Below are 7,500 nucleotides of genomic sequence, written 5' to 3' on the forward strand. Positions count from 1 at the left end.
AAGTAGCAGACTACAGCTATCCCAAACAGAAATAGATCCACTCGACAGCTGCGCGTATGCTTTTTACTTTTTACACCACAACCCAGAGCTGAGGGCTTAAAAGTAGACTATCACGTACGATTATAAATCTCGACCGCCACTGTAGTCGCCAACTTTATTGACGACAGTTTTGCTGTCACTAATTTGGAATAGTTATGTAATTGATTGACCAGATAAAAATAAAAATGAAAATAAAACAAATTCTACTACACTAAATTGACACCCTTAGGAAATGTGTTGTACAAAGGCGTAGTTGAGTACACAAATATATTAGATGCATGAATGAGTAATACACGGTATCAAAAACATATAAAATCTGCACGTCAGTACAGGTCACCACTGAGCAGCGCCCTGTTTTTGAGTTAAGTTTATCGTGTATAGTTTAAGGACCAGTTATACTCCCCCTCCCCCCCCCAATCCTACCCTCCCATCCCCAACACTGTCACCGACACTTGCATATTTATTTATTTTTTGTTTTGGTAATTGTTTTTCCTGCTCACAACTGCAAACGGTCATATGAGCGTTCGCGACACATTAGACATTTTCAGTTTGGTAGGAATCAATTTTGAATTTTGCCCGGGTGGCGGCCGAAATCTACTTTTATCGATTTTAAAACCACAAAGAGATTTCTAACGGGCACAATTTGCATCCGGGGCTTCCGAGATGTTAGGCCCATATCCAAGAATGCTAGGTGTGGATCTTAACTTCCTTAAGATCAGGGGTGTGGCTGAAAGACAGCAGTAATGAGGAGCCAAGGATTAGCAGTAGAAAGGCAGCTAAAAGCGCCAGAAGCCCAGAGAAGTGGACAAGAAGGGGGTGGGGAGGCGGCAGAAAGTGGAGACGAAAGCAGACGACGTAATAATAATATGATTAGAGAGCAGGAAAGATTAAAGGAGACCATGAGAGTCCCGTTGAATATACGTAAGTGCGTTTATATCGTGCACCTCTGAGCCAAAGATGAAGAGCAAAGACTCCATAGACATGTATACTATTATTATCAAAGTCTGTGAGACGCTGTCTGAAAGGCTGTTGTATTCAGCTTCAATAATTAGAATTAGGCTTGATTACTGTGTAGTCAGCACAACATTTCTTGGAAAATTGCAGACTCTGGTTGTAAAACAAAATTAATTGTTTGCTGTTACAATTAGTCAAACACAAAATAAATAGAGTGTGTTTATCACTGAATGTGTAGCCACCCGTATAACAACTTACTAAAGAAATTGGAGAAAAAAACCCGTAAGACTGTTTCGAGCTTCTTTGATCACAACTAGGAAATGCTACATTCTTCTAAAAGGCTATTTCCAGCTTCTAAAATACGGCTACACTTGACTACAGTCTAGTCAGTACAAAATCATATCGTAAATTAAAGACTCAAGCTGGGGAAAATAAAATTATTTGTTGGCTGATACAACTAGACGCACTCAGAATTAGTAAATTATGTTTAACGCCGAGAGTGTAACGACCAACATCTACCGCACTCGTAATCGTGAGATTGCGGGTTCGGGGGTTCGAGCCTCAGCTCGATCCGACGTTGTGTCCTTGGGAAAGGCACTTTGCACAAATTTCCTATTTGGCTCGGTCCGTTCAGAGATGAAGGTTAACTCAGAGGTCCCGCCACTTAAATAACCTAATATTATTAGTAGGGGCGTTAAACCTATACCATTTCATCATTTCACGACCGACATAACAACGTATTACTTATTAAACATTTTTGGAAGACAAAAAAAGGCTGTTTCGAGATTCTTAGATCACAACTATTCTATTCTACACCCTGAAAGGTTGTTTCGACATCTGGAATCACAGCCAGGCTTGGCTAGTCTAGTCAGTACAAAATTAGATGGAAAATAGTTTTAAAAGTAAATTATTTGTTGGTTGTTACAACTAGACGTATATGCAAAAATAAGTATATTTTTATTTTTAGAATTGAGAGCGTAACAACCGACATAACAACCTTCTAAAGAAATTTGGATGACAAAAGATACAACTGTTTCCAGTCTGTTTGTTGTGGTAAGTGTTTTACAGCACTTGCAACTGCATGCATAAGGTCATATTGTGCGCGGGACACGTTAAACATTTTAAGTTTGGAAAGACCTTTGAATTTTACCCGGGTGGTGGCCGAAGCCTACTCTTATCGATTTTAGGACCGCCAAGGTATCTTTAAAGTGCGTAACTTGGACATGGGACCTCTGATATTTTATTCCCATACCCAAGAAGGCTATGTGTTAGATATCACAAATATGAGATCAGGGGTGTGGCTAAAAGACATCCGTAGGAAAGAGCCAAGGAGTATCACTAGCAGTAGGAAGGTTGCAGAAAGAGCCAGGAGCCCAGAGTAGGGAGAAGGAGGAGACAGAAGGTGGGAACGAAAGCAGACAACAGAACATGGATAGAGAGCAGGGCAGGAGATGAAAGGAGAACATTTTACACAAAATGATCATTTTCCGTCGCTGTCAGGTTACGAACCCGGGATCTATTTAATTAGAGGCGAACACTGTCACCTCTAAACCACAAGAGTCCCCAATGTGTATCTACGCTTTACATACTAGTCTAGATATTGGGAGGATCTAGAAAGATAATTAACGATGTATCTAATAATGATTTCGCTTTTTGGAGGATCTTTGATGTAGTGCTGAGGCTGTTTATGTACAAAACAAGTTTGTTTGTTTTTGGTTTGTTTTTATTTAAATTGTTTTAGTTTAGTTTTATTAAGAGTATTACGGCACTCGCAACACCGTAAGGTCTTAAGAGTGCCGAAGAGAGGTGTTACAAAAGAGTAACAAACACAAAATTGAAGGAGGGGAGGAAAGTGCGACAGATGTCTGATAGGAAAGAAGGAGCAAACCACACGAGAGCACCCACCAACCACCAGCATTGAATTGTTTTGAGACAAGTCTCTAAACATTGCCCAAAGGTCGACAGGACTTCCTGCTTTTTGTGTGGGCCTTAGATGAATACATTGTGTGCTGTGATAACGGATGCATTGAAAGTATAGAAAGTTTAATAAATGGTGAAATGGTATAGGTTTATCAGCTCTATCAACACTATTAGGTTATTTAGGAGGCGGGACCTCTGAGTTTAATGTCCATCTCCGAAAAGATGGGGCCAAATGGGAAATTCATTTTTACCAACACTGTTAGCGGGACCTCTGAGATTAGCGTCCATCTCCGTAAGGATACAGCCAAATGGGAAATTCATGTAAAGTGCCGTTCCCAAGGACACAGCGTCGGAACGAGCTGAGGCTTGAACCCCCGAACCCGCAATCTCACGATTACGGGTCCGGTAGCCTTACAACTAGGCTACCGACGACAGCAAATGTATAGAATGTAAATCAAGCATGTACAGTGATAACTCAAAGGTCTTCTTAGTTTTCAGGGTTTCGTTTGGGTGCATGCAAAACGAATAGCTTCGGAACTTTAATGTTACCATCAAAAAGAAGACAGAGCAGAGGAGTAAACTCTATCATAACCCCCATCAAGACCCCGCGCCCCAACCCAACGCGACCCTCTTTACCCCATAAACAGATACATGAAAAAAAAAAGATTCCAGTCAAAGGTGGATAAAATAAGATACTTTAATTAATTAGAAATTATGCAAACTCAAGTCCTGTTTTGCATATTATCTTGAATAACAGATTCTAAAAAAAAACACACAGAAAACTAACGGCGCATCAAGAACAAGCATTCCGTCAACCTCCGCCCCCCCCCTCTTACAAATACACGCTCACACAAAAACAAACAAAAAACAAACAAAAAACAAAAACAAAAAAACCAACAAACCGGCGGGGACTTGCATATCGCCAGCTTCATCAAGCGAACAGAAGAACGCGGTTAACTATCTGAGGCCTGGACAGGGAAACCTGACGGGATGAGGTGTCCTGTGGCGACCGGCTTGTTTTGCTTCCTCCCATAGAGTTGGATAAGGAAACAGAAAGATGCAGGCTAGGGGAACTGGCATGCGATTTAATACACTAAGCATGCTCTATCTACCCTGGTAAAAAGAACACATGGTTCTCAGTGCTTTCCAAATGCTGGTAACAACTAATAGACAATGCATTAGGTTCTAACAAAAGATAATATCTGCATTATAATAATATTATTTTATATCATATTATTTCCTTAATCTTAAAGAACAAAAATGACTTGAGCTGATTTTTATGGCTTAAACAATATTTCTCTCTCATCCAGGGGCGAAGACTGACTTGTTTGACAGGGTAATCAAAGTGAAACGGGACCAGATATAGATCTATATGGCCTGTAGATATCACATAAGAATCTTACTCGAGGCGGCGACTCTGACTGAGTTGTAAATGAAAACAAATCCGGAATTCATATTGTATGTTCAACCGCCAAAATAATCGGGAAAGTATCTTATTAAATATCAGTTCCAACTAAAATTAAATTAACTTTAGATGTGAATACATAAACACAAAGCAAAGAAGCAGAGATGTCAGTACTAGATCTATATGTTATAGATCTACCACAGAGTCTAACTCTTTGGTAGAACATGACAATTATCATTTTTTAAATTTCACATTTGGCTGTTTTTGTTAGCCTTTCGCGGCCAGGAGCTGGTGTCATAATCGAGGTCACGATCTGATTATAGGACAGTAAAAAGTCGAGGAAAAAAAACAAGCACATGCAGCAGTAAAGACATTGTTAGGAGTTAGTTCCCCTCACATTTGTGAGGTAGACTCGACCAGTGTTCGTTAGCTTACTTAATCAGGGCTTGTGATTGATTTTAACTGTCGCCCCAAAGGGGTGAACAGGGTATATGTGGCAATGAAACAGCCATGACTGCTATGCACATGTTCCCTCAACTGTATTGGTAGACTCTTTCAGCCTCACTTTAAGCTTACTTAATCAAAGCTTGCGACTGATTATGGAGTTGCCCGAGAGGGGTGAGGAGGCTATTTATGTGGCCGTGACACCGTTTTGAATGTTAGGCATGCTCATTGTGGATTACGAACCTCTTTTTAATTTTAATTTAAGAGGTTTACGTTTAAGGATGAATTTGACAGCGACAATGTTTCAAAATTAGGAAAGGAAGCAGTGATTATTTGATTATATAGACGCTTCGCCCCTGCTCTCATCAGGCAGTCCATTTTTTCTTTTGGAGAAGTGCGGGGGGGGGGGGGTTAATAATTTATGGCATTTTCAACACATTTGGGTCATGTGGAGCAAGGTATTTAGAGGTGCAACTAAAGAGTAGCATACACAGAAAACTAAGGTGAGAGACAATGACGATAGTCTTTGGATAAAAAGGAAGACCCATGGCACAACAGAATACCCATCAACCACCCACAGGTCTGATGAGCATACCCTTGGAAGAGAAAAACAGCAAAACATTGTACTGTATTAATTTGATGAACTTTCTGTAAAGGGATTTGTTTCAAACTCTAATTCCTAAAATCAATTAAAAGCGCTTGCTTTTTTGTCCACCTCGGATAAAGGTGCGTTCTGTTCCTTGTTCTATATCTCTGGTGAAAATGGAATACGTGTAACGCCCCTATAAACACTATTAGTTTATTTAAGAGGCAGAACCTCCTAGTTAAACGTCCATCTCCGAAAGGGTTGAACCAAGTAATTTCGTGTAAGGTGCCTTTCCTAATGACACAATGTCGGACCGTTCTAAATCTCTTTCTGTAAGTCTTTCCTTCTCTGACTTCTTTCACAGAGTAACCTTTAGTTTCAGTAAAAGTTTTTTAGCGCTAGCAACATAATTATGTCACATTAAGTTTACTGAGATTTGAGGTATTATAAGAGAGTAACAAACACAACAAAGAAGAAAGAGAGATATGGATGATATATTGTTTTATAGGAAAGAAGGAGCAAACCACCCCAGAAACCACAAAGCAATCTCATTTCTATTATGTACGAGTACTTAACTAGCTTCATATTTTTCAGTTGTAGTTTTTAAAAAAGTAAACGTATTTGAATTCCAGTCACTAAAACGAGAGTTTGCACAAAATGAAAACAAAAAATTCCGCAGAACACCAAAAGCATTTGCCGTAATAATTTAAGGTTTTTAGTTTCAGTAGAGGTTTTACGGCGCTCGCAATTATTTAAGGTTTAAAAAGAAAAATTTTCAACAGCCTTAACAGCACAGACAAAAACTCAAGCAAGACGGAAATTAAAATGAGTACAAAATAGCACTCAGCTCACGTCGACAAGCCGATCCCGTGGCGTTCTGTAACTATCCGCCTGTACAGTTGTTTTTCTGAGTCTGAGATAGGTTTGTCTGGGTGGGAAGAAAGAGAGAGAAAGAAGCACACTGCTTCAGCCGCATTGTCAATTCTTGAAAGCTCGGAACTTTTTGAGCTTTTCGCGTTGGAAATTTTGAAACTCTGATTTCTCTTTCGCTCTCTCATTCCCTCTCTCTCTCTCTCTCTCTCTCTCTCTCTCTGTGTCTCTCTCTGTGTGTCTCTCTCTCACTCTCTCTCTCCCCTCTCTCCCCTCTCTCTTTTTTTCTCTCTCTCCCTCTCTCTCTCTCTCTCTCTCTCTCTCTATCTCCCTCTCTCTCCCTCTCTGTCGGTGTATCTTCGTAGTAGAAGTATTCTGTCTCTCTCTCTCTGTCTCTGTCTCTGCCCCTCTCTCTCTCTCGGTCTCTCTCTCCCTCTCTCTCTATCTCTCTCTCTCTCTCTCTCTCTCTCTCTCTCTCTCTCTCTCTCTCTGTCTGTCTGTCTGTCTGGACTTATTTAGTGGTTTGTGTGGGTGTGCGTGGCAGGAGGCGGGGAGGGTCAAGCTCTGCCACTGAAACCACCTTATCTCCTCGAAAAGAGTGCAAAACTCAACTCAACTCATGGGACATTTCTACAACGACTCCATTTCCCAGCCAAATGAACGTTTCTCAGGAACAGTGGTCATGCAATATCAGCAGTGTGCTCGACTCCGGACTTGTAACACGACAGCCAATCCGTGGACTCGACCAGAGTTGGTGTTGAGGGCATATCGCATTGCTTTTTTTCCCATTAAGAGTAAGAGGCTTTGAGACCTCTCTTCAACGAAGAGCCCGTGTTGTTGCTTAAGAAGCAGGTCATCCTATAATATAGGGACCCTAAACAGAAGAATGGGTGACGGGGAAAGATCAGGATTGTGTAGCGTTTTTTTTAGAGCATCCGAGCAATGGGGTACATGGAGAGCCTAAACAGATGGGTGACAGGGAAAGACCAGAATAGTGTAGCATAATTTTTTAGAGCATCCGAGCAAGGAGTGAATGAAGAGCTCTGATCGCTCTTGAAGACCAGTAAACGTAGATTAATTTCGATGCTAACCTTTTCCGTACATCGTGTTTTAGTATCGTATCCATACGACGTGGGGAACTCGGTGGCACCACTTTCCAAACAGGAAACTGGCTCTTTAATCTGATCCGTACGCTTTGCATAGCAGTCTGTCAAAATGATTTTTTGAGAAATACTGAACGTTTCAAAGAGATCTTCGTACTAGAAGTATTTTAAAATGTGAA

Source organism: Aplysia californica, unplaced genomic scaffold (assembly GCF_000002075.1).
Source record: "Aplysia californica isolate F4 #8 unplaced genomic scaffold, AplCal3.0 scaffold00495, whole genome shotgun sequence".
Taxonomy (NCBI): Eukaryota; Metazoa; Mollusca; class Gastropoda; order Aplysiida; family Aplysiidae; genus Aplysia; species Aplysia californica.